The sequence below is a fragment of the Corvus hawaiiensis genome, chromosome 2 (assembly GCF_020740725.1).
Source record: "Corvus hawaiiensis isolate bCorHaw1 chromosome 2, bCorHaw1.pri.cur, whole genome shotgun sequence".
In the NCBI taxonomy this organism is placed as follows: Eukaryota; Metazoa; Chordata; class Aves; order Passeriformes; family Corvidae; genus Corvus; species Corvus hawaiiensis.
In genome coordinates this window covers 115,803,317-115,820,109 of record NC_063214.1, presented here as the reverse complement: position 1 = coordinate 115,820,109, position 16,793 = coordinate 115,803,317, and the positions used below count along the sequence as shown (strand labels likewise).

The 16,793-nt window shown below is 43.5% G+C and overlaps 1 long non-coding RNA gene across 1 annotated transcript; it reads right to left on the bottom strand.

Annotated features, from left to right (window-relative positions):
* Window positions 1-346: 346 nt before the first annotated feature.
* LOC125318561 lies at window positions 347-15,969 on the bottom strand. Its single transcript, XR_007200424.1, has 3 exons — window positions 15,658-15,969; window positions 5,625-5,735; window positions 347-602 (listed from the first exon to the last, which is right to left on the bottom strand). It is a non-coding gene; the product is annotated as an uncharacterized LOC125318561 (long non-coding RNA).
* Between the last annotated feature and the right edge of the window lie 824 nt (window positions 15,970-16,793).

Sequence of the window (16,793 nt, the reverse complement as noted above, 5' to 3'; positions counted from 1 at the left end):
TGTTAATCTAACATGATTTAAAGGGATGATAAAAATAGTGTCTTGCTTTACAGGCATTTGTTTATGGAAGTAAACTTTATCTAGTGAACAAAAATTAGTGTGGATAATTCCAGGCTTACATTTCATGCATCCCAGTTCTTAGAATTGATGTTTTTTAAAATAAAGTATTAAGATGATGTGTTTCTGTAACATGTCTTATTTAGCAGTTTTACTGAATCATTGCAGTAAATATTGATTTAGGCAACTAAGTCTCCTGAGAGAAATTAGGCACCGAGGAACAAACTGCCTACAAAAACAAAATCAGATGTATTTAGAGGTGAGTAGTGCTTGTATTAGAGACTTAGAATGGCAGTTTTCAGATGCTTTATTGAATATTTTTATTCTGTTTGGAGGCTGGACAACATTTCAGAAGTTTTTGTAGGAAGCTCAGCACTGCAATGATGGCTGAGCTAAGTCACTGGCTCTTCAGGAGTTCATCTGCTTTGATCTGTCAGATGTGAATTCTTGGGTACAATCTGGAGGACAAAGGTTTGGGTTCTGCATCAGGATCACGCTGCCCATCACATCCATCAGCCACGTCCAGGACATTTCTGAGAACACGACTGACAAAAAGCAGGGGAAAGATTTTTATAACTTGTTCTAGAGGATCTACTTTTCATCCACTGACACATAAATGAATGAATATTTTAAATTTTCATAGGTGAGCACTTAAACACATTATTGGGCTTTTGCTGAATAATTTTATTAGTGATATTTAATATTCTCTGTTCTGAGCAATATAAGTATGACTTTTTTGCTTATGAAAAAGGTCTTTTCTTCAAGAATAACCATTTTCAGCATATTGTAAAAAAGGGGTGACAAGTTGGGATAAGAACCAACAATTCTCAGTTTCTGTATGTAGTGAAATACTCCTAACAGGCATCTTTGCTTTTAGCCTACTTTTGTCTGCCTACAAAGAACTTTGCTTGTCAAGAATTGTAGGTACCTACTCTTCAAGTGGAAAGAATAGCTGGCCTCCAGCCTCCCACTGGGAGAGCTGAGAATTAAAAAGATCTTTTAGAGAACCTAAGAATGGCTTTAGCCCCTTCAGCAGCTGAATAAGGTTTTATAATAGAAGTGCAAACGCACATGCTGCAACTCTCAGTGAAAAGCTGTCATGATACCACAGTATTTGCAATCTAAACCTCAGCTTTTCCAAGCATTCTCCTGCACTTTATAAGTGCTTCTTATGTACAAATAATTTCTGGCATGGCTCTTGATAGTTCTTGATAAATATTTGAAAATTACAATCTCCCGTTACAAATGTGAATTAAATGGGTGTGCTGGGAGCTTTCTCCTCAGTACACAGTGTACAGCAGAATGGGCAGGGGCTGTCTCAAATGAGCTACAGAATTGTTAGCAGTGAACATCACACACCATAGGCAGGTGTGCACCTGGCTGCCTCAGCTCAGTGGAGCCCCTGGCGTGTTTGGGTACTGCTGTGGGTGGGCACCTTTATAAATGCACATGACAGCAGCTCCTGCCAGTGCCAAACTCCTCAGCATGACCAGCAAGAACTTCTGAGCTTCTTTGATGCCTAGAAGAAATAGTCACTACTCAGGACACAAAGGTTTGTACATCCAAGGCAGCATCAGCTGCTGGATGAGAGTGCAAGTCATGGAGCTGTAAATCCCTCCCAGAGGGCTGTGAAAGCCACTACCCCAACACCACTCATCTTTCCAAGGAGATCTCATTGCCCAATTCTTCCTGCATATTCTCCCCTTCCTCCAGTCCTGCTGGCTTCTCTTTGCATTTGTCCTTTTCTTCTCTGACCTTCAATAACACAATACCACACCATTCATCATAACTTTATCTCCCGTTCTCCTCCTTGCCCCTTCCCTTGCACCCTTCTGCCTCTGTTCCGTGTGGCTCACTGGGAGATGCCTTTTCTCTCTTTGGTTTCCCTTTCTTCACTCCAGCTGCCCTGGACCTTTAGTTCCTGATGTCCTTCTGTCCCCCTGTGCCAAGGGAGGGACAGTGCTGGAAAGGTGTGCCTGTTTAAGAGGACAAGGGATCGTTTGCTTTCAGAATGCTGTGTTTTTAGGTCTGAGGCATTTAAGACATATGTATTTTATAGAGTCAGGAGTACATCTAACCCCATTGCATGCTCCTACCTTGTCTTCTGTCCTGACAGTTTAAAATGGGCAAAATTTCCATTTATCCACATTGTATCATCCCATACGTTCTCTGCCTGGTCTAGCTGCAGTCTCTACTTGGGCATGTGCACATGCAGCCAGAAGTTGAGGGAGCATAACCCAGTTTCCTGCTGTCCACCCCAGGGAGAAGAGAGGAGAAGCTGAGACCAGAGTGACTGCATAGAGGACTCAGTCAATTCCCAGCCTCACGCCTTCCCACTCCTCCCCTGTTCCAGGAACTCTCCAGCTGTCTCTGTGTTTACTTCTGCCTTCCCTGTGGCATCTTCTTAGAGCCTCTGTTCCTCTTTTGTATGCTGGAGAGAATGTTATATGCAGCCCTCTTTTTTTCTCTTCTGCTGGACTGGGCATGCCTGGGCTCCTCCAGAGCTCTTATCCTGCCAAGGCAATGAAAGACAATGCATTCATTGCTTCCCCTCGTTCATGCCATCCTTAACAACAGCAACAACAACAAAATCCTTTCCATCCCAGCCTGGTTCCTCTGTGCAGTTCTCAGCTGACTTTTTAGTAGGCCTGTGTTTGTCATTCTGAGATTGACTGCACAAAAACTGTAGGTGTAAATTTAACAAAAATGCATCTGTAAACATTACAGCACTCAGCACCATGGTTTTAAAAAATGTAAAGTAAAGCTGGCTGTCCATATCATAGGTTTAGGGTGGTAGCTAGCTTGGCTTTATTTCTAGGTTATGTTCCTTGATCCTTTTCCAGGTGAGACACTAAAGAAAAATACCCATAAAATTTCTGAAAGGAAAAGAAGAAGCATCTCAGACTGGTGTGGTGCCCTATTGTAACACTCAAACAGGATTTTTTAGAGCTAGATGAAAGCATGAGAAATTGGTGACAGGAAGGGTCAGTCAGTTGCAGGGGAAAAAACCCACAAAGGTTGCCCTCCTGGCTACATTCATGGACTGGATGACATTCCTGCTGCATGACAAATGTGCAGGCATCATCTTCCCAAGCTGGAAGGAGATACAGCAAGAATGTGGGAGAAACCAGATGAAGCCAAGAGCATGATGGAAGGATTTAGGAAATTAACCCCTTCTTTAGGGAAGGAACTAGGCTAGTGATAAATATCTGTAAGGGGAGGGGTGGTGAGGGAACAAAGATGGGAAACATGTCAGGCATGCTGAGAGGAGGCAGGACAGCAAGACATGGGATGCAGACCCCCTAAAAACTTGTGCAAGTTGGTCTCTAAAGGCTTATGTGACCTTTTACAAGCCTTTAACCTAGACATTGCTGAATCCTCATTGCTCAAGTCTCCATGCTCTTGGTTTTGTCCTCTTTCTGTCTTTTCTGAGCTGTCTGTGATGCTTTGGTGTTAGAGCAGGAAAGCAGCCCAGTTTATGGCATCTACCTTGCAGCATTGCTGCCCAGCATATTTACTCCTCTAACAGTGCTGACAGTTTGTCCTGTCAATAGTCTGAGGTGCCATTTCTGGCACAATAATGGTGAACAACTGTAGTGGTGCGACAAAAAATGAGGTTTCTGGAGCCTTTATTCCATGCACTCTTGAGAACCTCTGCATGGCCTCCTGATCATCTGCCTGCATGAGCTTGGCAGAGCCCAGGTGAGTTGTGGGGTTAAGGACCACATAGAGTGAAATAAAGCATCCCAGCTCCCAAGAAGTAGAGCCTAAGGGGGAGTGTACAGCAGATATAAAGAGTGATGAAGTAACTGCATTTGAGCCTATTCTACTTCCAGAGTATATAGTGGATAAGTGGGAAGGCAGCTTACAGTGGATATGGAGTCATCATTAAAGCAAGGCTGCAAGTTCAGCTTGTGTACATCTCCAAACAAGGGAGGGCAGCAGCTTTTTTCATAGCTGGGTTCAGATGTCTCACACATCCCTGTCTCACCCCTCCTCCCGCTCCTGCATCCTGAGAAACACAGAGCTGTGCACCTCCAGAGTAAGCTGGGAAAGGAGGGAGGTTGATCATTAGGCTTTCTAGATTCCTTACTGCCAGACCCTCCAGAATCTGCCTTGAACAGCAGTGCCCCCCCCAAGCAGCCTTTCTCCAAAATATCTTGGGAAAGCTTGAGGTGTGGAAGCAAAGCCATGGGCATGCATGGAAACAACCCAGGTTATGCCATCTCAGCTAAAGGATCCCTCAGGATGCTCCAGAGCTTGGTAATTTCAGAATCATGGCTGTATTTGACAAAGCCTGGAAAGGTATCATCAATTTTGTCTGTGTCTTCCCTGAGAGGCTCAGCTCACTGTGGCAAGGCCAGTGTGTGATGCTCCCTGCGGCTCTGAACGAGTCCAGCATGCACATGCAAATAGCTTCTACTTTCAGTCTGATGTAAACTCTGGATAATGTCTACCCAAGTAATAGGCAACTGAATAATGGACAGTTTCAGGCAGTCGTAATGTAAATGTCTATACTACTTGGCATATGTCTACAAATAACATTTATTTGCATTGTAAGCTTACTGAATCAAAGTGCCTACTGGAAAAAAGCTTGGAAACGTGCAAGGAGCCCCTGAGATCTGCACCAAGCTGGACCAGTGGAACAACAGAAGGTTTTCTTAAGCTTATTGGCAGTTGACCCTAGAATAAAAAGCTACAGTTTTAACAGTTTACAGACCACGATAGAAAAATAAGCAAAACTTTCATGGCTATGTGCTCAATTTCCTTGTTTACCACAAGGCTGTATCTTGAACAGTCACATTTCAGCTCTATTTTTAGGCAACATTCATGGAGAGGAACCACAAGATCCAGAGCTCCTATGAGCTGTGCGTTTCCCAGGGAGACCTCAGGGAGCAGCTGATGTCTTGTTTGCTCTTCCAAAGCGGGGGGGCTCTTTCCTGCCACAGCTCTTTCCTGCTCCCTCTTTCCTGCCACAGCCTTCTGAGAAGGGCAAAGGAGACCATTTCTTCCTCACACCCCATGGGATGTGGCAGGGGCATCCTCACGGATGGACAGTGCTGCCAGCACTGACTCTGTGCCACATAATCCCAAAAACAACCTGCCAAGAGCTGCTGGATGAAGCAGAAATTGCATGTTGCAAACTAAGCCCAAAGTTTAATCATTCTTGAGGTAATGTACATAAGAAGGAAATGAAACTCCTCTCTAGAAGAGTGGTATATTTGCTTATTGTCTGAGGAACTAAATATTGTGAAAAGGAAAACAGAGTTTGTAAAGTGTTTTAGCCATTTTTTGTGCAGCTCAGAGGGCAAAACCTTGCTTTTACTGACTATGGGCAAAGTGGTAGAAACCATCCCCTGGTGAAAGACTGAATTTAAAGTAGAAGAGTTGATATGATTATACCATAAAATTCAGTCATACTGAAAATGAAAGCAAAACCCATGAAGGATTTACATGAATCCTTAAAGTGACATTAACTTCATGAAAAACCCACTTCATTTTGTCTGCAAGCATCTCGGAACAGGAGGATTTAGTGCTGAGGAAGCACACAGTTTATTTAAACTTACCCTTCAGCAGCTGTAGAGGGAGTTGAAACATCCCCACATCCCCTCAGGGGTACCTGGATGAAGGTGATGGGTGTGGTTCAGGACCATAGGGGAGGTGCAGCTCTCATCGCTCTGTTAAGAGAAATAATCTGGGAATAACTGCTGGGATGCTTATATGGCATAGCTAACACAAATAAATCAATTTAGCAAATGCTGCTTTTCCCTTTCCCCCTAAATGTGTTCATGGATCCTGTGCAGCACTTACAGAGGTCAGGCAGAGCAGCTGTTCCCCTCATAATTCCCCCTTTTTAGTCACATTTGACAAAACTGTGTTTTTTTCTCTCTTCTTGGAAAGACAAATGTCTGATGTCTGCTCAAATTTACTGGGTAAATAAAACATCGGGTGGTGTCCCTGTGTACATTTAGGAGTGTAAAAAGTGGCAAAATAGGTTTGTTTGGGCTGCTCTAGACTAAGGGCAATCATTCCCACAGCACCCACCTCTGTGCTGCCTAAAGGCAGCCAAAGGGCCTCTCTCTGAAAAGGCCACACATTTACCTTTGGACAAGCGAATCTCCCACTTTTTAGCTTTTATTCCATTTGCCCCCTTCAAAGATAGACCAAATATGATGATTTGCTAATAAGATTAGATTATAATTTTAACCTGTTAAATAAAATTTGTACAAGCACAATATAATGGTTATAATTATAAAATATAATTTAGTATCATTATTATCAATATCTGAAAATGGAGCTGAAATAATACCAGTATGACCAGCAGCAGAGAACCCATGTCTCAATGCTGAGTCTTTCTAATGAAGATAAATTGCATTTAGATACTTTCATGCATGCTTCAGCCTAGTCAAGAAAATTTGTTGGTTTTTTTCTCTTTGAAATAATAAATTTCTGTCTGTACCTCTTACCTCCAAACCAAGTAAATACAATATAGATGTCCAAGAAACCTTGGGAATTACATAACAATCAAAGTTCAGTGACTACAGATTAACATTTGTTAAATTCTTTTTGCATTGAGGTTTATCATGTAATGTAAACTCCTGGTAATCCCAAAATAATTCACAGGTTTTTAGTGGTTTCAATAGGGATCAAAGCAGACACATCCCAGAGAGATGAGGAAAAAACACCTCACAGTAAAATAAAACAACCACTTGGCCACAAGAAAAATGCTATCAACTACAATTAAACTTCGTATGATGTATGTAGATGTAATTTTTGCAAAAATACAGGCAGCCCCTACCTATTTTTATACCTATTTGGTTATAACACTTTTATAACTGGTATAGACCCACAGACGTATTTTCCCTTTCCTGGTGGTGCTGCAGCTTGTCTGGTTTTGCACCTGACAAGCTGAAAGCATCTACATTCTAACCTTGTCCAGAAAGAAGATTGTACCAATTTATCTCAATCTTTTCTAAATTGGAGTAGTTAAATTGATACGTGTGTGTGTGTGCAGCTGATGGTGTTGATCTACACTTCTCTTCCAATTAATCTCTCTGGCAGCTGCAGCACATCCTGCCTACCAACCAGTCCCTGAGTGTGCTTGGGAGAAGTTCAAAGACTGCAACTAGAAAAGGACTGGGCTGCAAATGAGCCAAAGCAGAACTGAAACTGAAGTCCCAATGTGTTTTGCTTATTGCTCAGACCTTCTTTGTAGCGCGACGTCTCACCGTGCCCCAGATTAGGAGGTTTGTCACCAGGGACTGTTTGAAGCCTGTTTGATAGACCACATTTTCTAATGCTGTTGAAATACATTGCCCTTTTTAGAGGTGCAGCGTAGAAATAATTATTTGTCTTTATAGGACTCAAGCTTAATAACCACCTTTAAACTTAGTCATTCTCACCTTTCTCCTTAGGATTTAATGTGACCAACATTTAAACAGACAGATTCTGATGCTCCCATCACTCTTAAGTGGTTCCTCTCACCACCAGCATCTTGTCCCTGGCCCTGGGCTCCCTGTTTCACCATGCTATTGTAAATATTTGTGCAGTTCCTTGAGGCGAAAAAAGGAAGGAAGAAAGGGTTGCCTTTAACTGTATCAGCCTCCTGACACTACTTTGCCATGTGGATATAGAACCTATTTTGCCAGAGAGGGGAGCAGGCAGCATGGCTGAGAATGATGGCTGGGAGCCAGGAGAGAGGAGGGTACCACCTTTCAGTGGCTGTGCTGACTTGCAGCATTTGTCAAGCTGTACACCCTTCAGATCAACCTTTTATTTCACATGATGCCTCCTCCTAAGGAATTCTCCACTGGCATTTGTCATGTTGACTAAGTATATCTAGTGGTGCCTCATGCTGGGAGCTGAGCCTGTCTGGGGCTGACTCTCACTGCCTGGGATGCCACGCAGGAGTCCTGGCCACTGGGGTTCAACCCTCAATTATTGTCAGACATTCAGTGATAACAAGTGGGCACAAAGACTTTGCTGTGGCCTATCTGAAAGATGGGAGTAAACCCAAAGCTTATTTGCTTACCTGGGCCTGTAATTAAACCACTAGGGCACTAAAGTCTTAATCCAATTGAAAGTTCTTTGATTACAGCATTTAAAAATGTGCCTTCATTACAAACTCAGCAGGCCCAATTATTTTGCAATTATAAACATTAATAAGTGGTATAGGAAAATCAGGACAGCCTGGAGGATTTGAGGATGGCAACTGCTCCTGAGAAGGATGTGGATGTGTTGCTCAGGAGTGATCAGAAGCTGCTGCCAGGCAACAAGGGACCTGAGAGGAGCCTCCTGGGATGAGGGGCAGGACCTAGATCATCTCATCTTCCAGAGGGAGATGAGATTTGTGAGGGCCTCCCCACCACTGCAGAGAGCAGCTCCAGGGAAGCAGAGCAGGGACAGGTGCTCTTTTCCTCAGGGCTGCCAGAGAACCAAGAACTGGCAAATGACTTTGGTTAAAACTCTTTCAAACTGGCTTTATCATATCTGTAGCTGCAAGATAAATGGGAACATCTCATTTAGCAAGAAAAAGGACCCAGCCCTGGCCTTGTGTTGGTCTTTTTGGATCAGGGCAGAGAAATCCTGGTGGTCATGAAAATGACCATGACAAAAGAAGCTTTTCTAATTCAGCACAGTCTTTGTTCCCACACTTGCCTTTTTGTTGAAGCCTTGTTTGAGATCCTTGGGTTATGACTTAGGCTTGACTTAACTAAGCTCAGGCTCTTTAATAGTTTTCTCACCAGCTGCTGTGCTGGTCATTGTTGGAGAAACAAGAAACAGGAGATGAAAAGAGGCCACAGACTGGTAACCATTTCAAATTACATGAAATAATCAAACTAATCTCCTTTTATAATGCCAAGAACGAAGAAATGGTAATAAAGAGACAGTTACTTGAAAAGGTTATGGATTCATAAATTAGTGTTAAGGGCACTCAGAAAACCACAACCCATTTTGGTTGAAGAAAGTTTTGGTGATCACTGCTGCTTCATGGCTCACCTGCTGACTCTACTGTATTGCCATTTTGGAGCCAGGTGGACTTCGGGGTGACAGCCTAGGCAAGGTTTGAAGGCCCTGTCTCCTGCCAGTGCAAACTCTGAAGCAGAAGAGGCAGTAGATGAGCAGGTAACAGTCTCAGGGTTTTGAACTCTACCTGTTATCTCTGCCTTAGAGAAGAAGGCTCCCCATGCTTGATGGAAGCACATCTAGCACAAGAACAAGCAGCATCTCAAATGAAATGCTCTCGTTTTAGGAGGCTGAGAAGCAGAAGTTCGAGGTAAATATAAAGTAACTGAACATGTTACTTCTTATCACCCAAGGTACGGTAACTTGTTCTGAGCAAGCTTCAACCGGAAGGTATTGAGCCTTGACAGAAAACCTCTCCCTGGAGGTTCAGCCAGGACAGTCCCTGTCCTTTTCCATCCTTATGGCCTCATCTGTGCCTTCCTGCACTCCCCACCAGCGCTCCTTAGATACTGCTGTGAGCCAGACCAGGGAGACAAAAGGAGAGAAAGAAAATGCCTTCTTCTGAAGGGTGAGTTTAACTGGCTCCCAGGAGAATTCCCAGCGCCAGCAAGGAGGAGGATGAGGAGGAGGAAGGGCGGAAACAGGTGCTGGGCACAGCAGAGGGGGAGTTTTCAGCTACAGCAAGTGGTTAGACAGGCTTTTTGCTGTAATGTCAAACCACACCTGGAGTTACACCAGCGCAGAGCCGGGCGCTGTGAGCACATGGGACGGGCGACATGGCCTTCTGGCACTGCTCCATTTTGTCACACTGTTAGAGCAATGGCCTTCCCATCCAAGGCTGGTATTCCCTGCAGCCTTAAAGGAAGTGTTCAATTACCAGGTGAGTCCCATTAGCTGCAGGAGTGGCCCTGAAGAGCTGAGGCCTCTGTGTGCTGGACAGACAGCACCTGAGTTCTTGTCAAACACAGCCAGGGATGTCAGATAAGAATTACAGAAATATGGTAGTGATGAAAGAAGGAACTGCATTCCATTCTCTGAAAACCAAAAAGCTGTTGAAAGAAGAAGAAAACTGCCACAAATTCAGCTTTGTTTTGGACTGGGGCAGATATTTCTATGCAGTGTGATGCTGACAACACAGCTGCCCCTTTGCAGCTAAGCCTTGACACCTGTAATGAAGGTTGTTTTGCTTTCTTTTGCCATTAGCATCTTCAGATGTATTCTTTTGTTTAGCAAAATCTTATTTGGCTCCCTCTAAAGCCAAAGGTAGATGCAACTCGATTTTTCTCCTGAACATCAATCTATATTTAGGGCTGTGTAAACCCTCAAGGCAATAATTGCTCAGAAATAGACTGTACTGTTCAGTGTGGGAGCCCAGGCTGCTGTTAGAGAGTTTTGCCAGCTGTGATGAACTGCCAACACACCTCCATCTCCTGGGGGTACAAAGAGGCAGAGCTGCCTCTCTGCTGCCACAAGAAACCCCTTGTGCAGTCACGCTGGCAACACTGGCAGCACTCCTTCCCTCCCGGGGCTGGATCTCTGCTGCGGCAGAGAGACACAAAGGTTTGTGCATTTACCTGCAGCAGGGATGTTTTGTCCACAGAGTGCGCAGGTTGGACTTTTGTGCAGCAGAAGTGGTACCTGTCGTGCTTGACCTTGATGTCTGCACATTTTATTTCTTTCAGCAAAAGGTTTTGGCTTCTGATTTCAACTCACACATTTTGGGGCTACTGGTGATGGGCTATTTAGCATATTAATGGAATAAACACTCCTCATCGAGTCATACTTCATCACAGATTGCTTAACTTCCCTTGCATTATCTTATGAAACAGCGTGCATCTATTCAAATAACATTTACTCTTAATATGTCTGAGATGTTAATGGAAGTGCAAAATAGATGTTTAACAAGTTCTTCTCCCTCCTTAAATTTTTGCTTCATTTGCTGTTTTATTTAAATGAGGGGTCACAGCTGGCCATTGAATAACAACATTTACTTGGTTTTGTAAAAAACATGCCCTCCTGTAACATCTTTGAAAAGAGGTAGGCATACACTGACAGCTCCCTTCTCTTTAAGGAGAGGGCACATCCCTTTGCCTCAATGAGAAAACATGCAAAACAATGCTGTCATTTAAACCAGGCTGCTAATACCTGATCCTGCAAGGGTTAAATGGTGTCATTGCAGTTTCACTTCCTCTCAGACAGAGCAAACCACACTGTAAGAAATAATTTGTTTATATTCCTTTCCTGTTCCAGACAGAGTTACCAAGCCCATTAATATGACTACTGCATCAAACACTTGCATTCCTTTCACACGAGGCAATTTAAGAGTAATTTTTTGAGCGAGTTTTCTTTTCTTGACCTCTAAATAAAAGTGATCCTCAGAAAATTTTGCATTAGGTAAGTAATTGGCCTGGATAAAAGCCTTTGCTCTCTAGAAGCATTTTCAAGTGTTTGGAGTGATAAACTCCATCTTTAGGGACCAGTAATCCAGCAGACTGTTGTGAATCTGTAAGTGGCAGATACAATAGATGTGCAAGCTCAGGTATGCATTTCAAGAGAATACATCTTGGCTGCTATTAAACAATCACTGGATAATGCAAAGTAAAATGCTTTTTAAAAGAAGTTTTATGAAGTCTGTGAGCCTGTTAGATCATAGATAAATGACTGCTAAAAGAAAAGCTCATTGACAGCAGCGTATGAGACCAAGCTATAGATAAATTCAGTATGAAGCACCTGAATGGGCACAAGGTGGGGACAAGAGGGGAAATCCAGGATGTACAAGGCTAATTCCAAACTCTGCTGTACGATGCTCAGCTTTCTTGCTCAGGCTGTACTCTTTACTCAGTTGCACAAGAAATGGTGACAAGATTAGTGTCAAGCTACCAGAACTTTTTTTAGGTTACTCTAAGGAATGAAAGCAGGACAGAAGAGTCTGGGGAAAGGTATGGGAAGGGAAACGATATGCTAGGAGCAGAAAGAAGAATTTCTTCTACTATACTAACTTTTTCTCCTCTGTAGTCTTCTTTGGGCAGCCTACTCTTGCTCCAGGGACAGCTGTACAAGCTGTAATTTGACAAAGGTCCTTTTGCCTGACACTTTTGTATTCCCTGCTGCCTTATTTCCTGTAGTCAAAACAAGCAGGAAGCATGTCTGCAAGGAATGCCGGTGTATTTAAATGGTGCAGAGGATGATCCTGTGGAGAAAATGGCCTTGTTTCTTGATTCCACTCTTCTCCTTTGCCATGGTAGGTCATTTCCATGTGCTCTTTCAATGCTGCTCCTCTCCCATATTTTTTCCTCTGCCTGCCTTGAAATTAAATCAGATAGCACCCTAGCCCAGGACAGCAGACTGCAATTCAGTCTTTTCTAGCAGGAGTTTCAATGGAAGGTGGGAATTCATTGTGTGGCAGGACTGCAAAAGGCTCTTCAAGTAGAGCAGTGCTGCTGCACTAAAAATTTCTTGCAATGGAGAAACACTCAGATATTCTTAATTTCAAGGAAACTGTTGGTAGTTTTCATGTTTACCAAAGATTTATCATGCATGTGTATTTAAATAAAGGCCATGATATTTGCTTAGCAGCAGGAGGGCATTAGTGTGTGACAATGCTCCCCTGCATCTGTTCCCCAGGATCTGGCCAAAGCAACCTTCCCATGCACTGTATGAAAAAAAAAAGTCCTCTGAGTTGACTTCTCTTAAAGATGTCAACCCAAAACTTTCTTCTGTAGTTTTCTCTAATGCTGTTACTGACCTTCATGCTCATTTTCTTAACTCATTTGCAACAGTCTGCCTTTCATGTGCATGACCTCAGCCTCTGAGGCAAGTAGGAGTAGAGACTCCTTCACATGGTGAGCTCGGTTCCTCCATCCCAGGAAGTTGCCTCCATGCTTCGTAGGCACAGACTAAAACTACTGAAGGAAGGAAAAGTTTACTCAGTGCTGGATGGGGAGTAAATATTAAAGTCCATTTCACATGATGATTCAAAGGATGAGAGAAACTCTGAGAGCTTAGAGAGACCCTGCAAAGGAGAAAACAGAGTCACGGAAGACTGATGATTTACACTTAGTATTTGAAAGACATATACACAAATCCTGGTTAAGTCCCTCTGATAAGTGAATCACCGCCACCAGTTTTAAAATGTCAAATGATCCTAATGTTCAAAATGATTGCTGAGATGGCAGTTCTTTTCTAAATCCCTGTTTTCAGTTGCTCCATATCTTACCTTTGGAAGTGAAATTTTTCCATTAGCCTTGACTTGGAAATGAAAAATTGTGCACCTTGAAAACTCAATTTCAAACAATGCTACCCAGCATAAAGTAGACTCTGTTCTTCTGAAAAATATGTGGCTGCCTGACATTTTCTAGCAAAGCTGTTTGCTTTATAATTTTCAGTCTTACGATTCTGACAGGTTGGGAAAAATGTGCAAGGAGAAATACTACGCAGATATTAGGGCTTAGGAAAAATTGCTCTCTATTTGGCAAAAGTTGATTTTCATTTTTTATGTTCAGAAAAAAAGGAATTACTGGTGACAGAGATACTCTTACAGAGTTTTGAAACCTTACAGAGTTTTGAAACAAATCATTATCTGATTTTATTAAAGGGATTATTTGGAAGCATCATACAGCTCCTGTATAGGTGCAATAATACAAGTCTTGTATTCTGCATGAACTCTACTTCCACGAAGCCCAAAGCCCACCCAACCCACCACCTGTGGTCAGGTTTGTGGCACTGGAGCCAGAGGAAGGCAAATACTCGGGGTGTGGTGGAGATAGGACCGCAGCCTGAGCAGAATTAATTGCAGGCCTTGTGGTGATCAGGGCTCCAGAGAATGTGCTCACCATGGCCTGGATAGAAGAGCTCCCAATGGAATTTTAAAAAATCAGGATTTCTTAAGCTCCACCAAACATTTGAATGGGGGAGAGGAAGTGCTCTGGTTCTGTGCCTCTGCTTGTGGATGGTGACTCCACAGAGTGACATTTTTGCCTGCAAACACAGCTCTAGATCGTCAGCTGAACTGTGGCTACCAGAAAAGCAGAACATTTGTAACAAAGCAGGTATCCTGTGTCTGGAGCTGGGGTTGTCTTTCCATGCCCTGCAGGCTCACTGAGCGGGGTAAGGTGAGGGTGAGCAATCAGTTCCTGCTCTGCTGAACCTGATCAAAGCATTTCCAACTAACAGCTTCAAGTAACAAGGGGGCTGAGAGAGACTGTAAAGGTTGACAGGGGTCCATTTTTAAAAATCAGGAATCATTGCTCTCGCAGCAGAGGGGTCTCTTTTCGCTATGTTTTATACGAATCCCTTTCATAAATGGTTAAGGACACGCAAACGACCCGTTCCCACCTAGGCAGCAACCTCCCTCTGGCACAGATCCATTTCATTTCTGCAAAGTACTTAAGTACATGCTTAACTTTAACCACCTGAACTGTCCCACTGGAGCCACGGGGATGACTCATGAACTAAAGTTAGGCCCCTGCTTGCGTATCCTGCTGACTGTGGGCTTCTGCAGTATCTACTGCCAGATGTTTGGGAGAGGAAATGAAAGAAACTCTGTAGTGGACAGTTAAGGGAGTAATTAACTAACAGAGGAAACTTTGTACTGCTTCCAAATATCTGAAAAGTGATCTAACGTGACAGTTGATATTTTGGTAGTCCAGATATAGGTTTAAACCATTTTTAGTCCTATTCAGGTCTTGATCTTTTATGTTTAGTCTCCTGGGTTCTTCTCTAATGCTCCAGTCTGTCCACACTGGGCTTTATCAACTATGTGGTTTTTTCCTAATTTAAATATGCATTAATATTCTTCAGGCACTTACCATTAAATGCAAAATTGCTGGATAAGAAGGAAGAAAAATGCTATGCTCAATGGATGTAATGCTTCTCTGTAGAAAAGCTAGAGTACAAGATGGTGGGGTTTCCAGCATACCTCTACTTTTGCAACCCACATGCTGGTATCTTTTCTTTTTTCCTTTCCAGCATTTCCTTTTCATCTTTCACTTGGACTGTCTTCCAAAAGCTCTTTAAGGGAGCACAGCACAATCTCTGCCCAAACAGCACAGTGCTGGGATAGTGTTAACAAGAGACTTCAGCCTGAAAATCTCACAACAATTTCCTATGCCATAAGCAGCACCCATCACAATAAGGTCTTTCATTCGGATTATACAACCCCGCACAATGCCCCACACCGGGCAGCTCCCACAGCCAGAGCCCAGTGTTCAAGGCAACCCTTCCCACAAATCCCACACAGCGGGATCCCTCCGGTGTGTTCCCTGTAGGATGGATCAGGCAACTGTCACTTGCAGGAACTCGTGCATTTTGTGGAAGTGCTGTTTTTCCAGCTCTGGGTTGTGTGGAGTTCTAGAGAAAAGTGTTGCAGACTTGTGACAGGCTGTCACAATCTGAGAGAGACAGTGAGAGATTTATTAGGGGACTCTCCTTTGCCTCAAACACAGCCTTCTTTGAGGGCTGATGCTTCATTTCTTCCTGGTGCCACCTCTGAGGGCTCTAATTCCCCAAGTGACAGCAACAGAATAAAACTCCCCATCTTTGTCTCATTGTCTTTGTCACCAGTGTGGACTTAGCCCATTGCTTCCTGAAATTGCCCTGGACTGCTCATACACAGATGACCACCTCAAATCCTACCTGAGCTGCTTTCACTGGGCCATGCTGGCTGAGCTGCTGTTCCATTTGCTGGCAGTTCCTTGCAGAAGTCAATCCCTGGCTGGGTCTCCCACTTCCTTTAAAAGCAGGCTGCTCCAGCACAGGCCCGACAGGCTAGAAGGGGACTGAGCAGGAAGCCTTGTCTTGCTAATGCCTGGTGGGGTGGCTTTATTCTGGAATAAATTCCTCTGGAATGAAGGCATGCAGGACAATCCTTTCTGCAATCACCAGCTTAGTTTTGAAAAGCAGCGGAGAAATAGCCCACAAGAGGCCACACTCGAAATGAAACTGACTGCTTCAAATTCCTTCGGTGTGAGTCCTGCCTTTCCTTAACGTCCATGGGAACTCTGCCAGTAATTGCTTTGTGCTACAGTTTCTCCCTTTGTATCAGTGTCCAGCAAAGCCTGATCTCCACATCAGTGCAGAAGATGGCACAGCACTGATTTCTAGTCTGAAAAGGCACACAGAGGTATTGTGAATATGTACCTTATTCTTAACTTTTATCCTATATGACAGCTACTTTTACTTATGTCATACCCTGTACAGCAGACCTCTCTTCCTTGCTAACACTGGAAAGGAAGCAAAGGCTTGTTGTTTCTCTGAAGTACTAGAGCTACTCTTAATTTCCATCCGAAAAAGTCCTTCCCACTATTTATTCTGTCCAGAAAAAGATCATAGATGGCAGTGGGTGAAATGCTGACTGATATTTTAGAAAATTCCTCCAGTGCTCTTCTAGCAGAGGGGGCAGGAAGGAAATATATAGCTACAGTTCTTCAGTCCCACTAGGTACCCCTAAAGCCTAAAAAGTCCTTAGGGTGTATCTTTTTTAGAATTATTACTCAGCTTTCAGTCTACTCACATGCCTATATAACAAGCACAGCCACCATCAGTGCTGCTCCATACTGAGTTTAGAATAAAATTCAGCACAAAAATCAAACACTCAGCTGGGCAAGGGCATTCAAGAAGGTCATAGGCTGTTTTCTCCGGTGGGAGAGGAGGGTTTCTGCAGTAGGTAGTTCCTCTCTTTGGTGTTTTTTGAGCAGGGTTTGAGCAAGGAGCCGTCCATCTGGGGAATTCTCGCCTCCCCCTGGGCAGCTGCTGTCAGGGCTGGCAGCGCT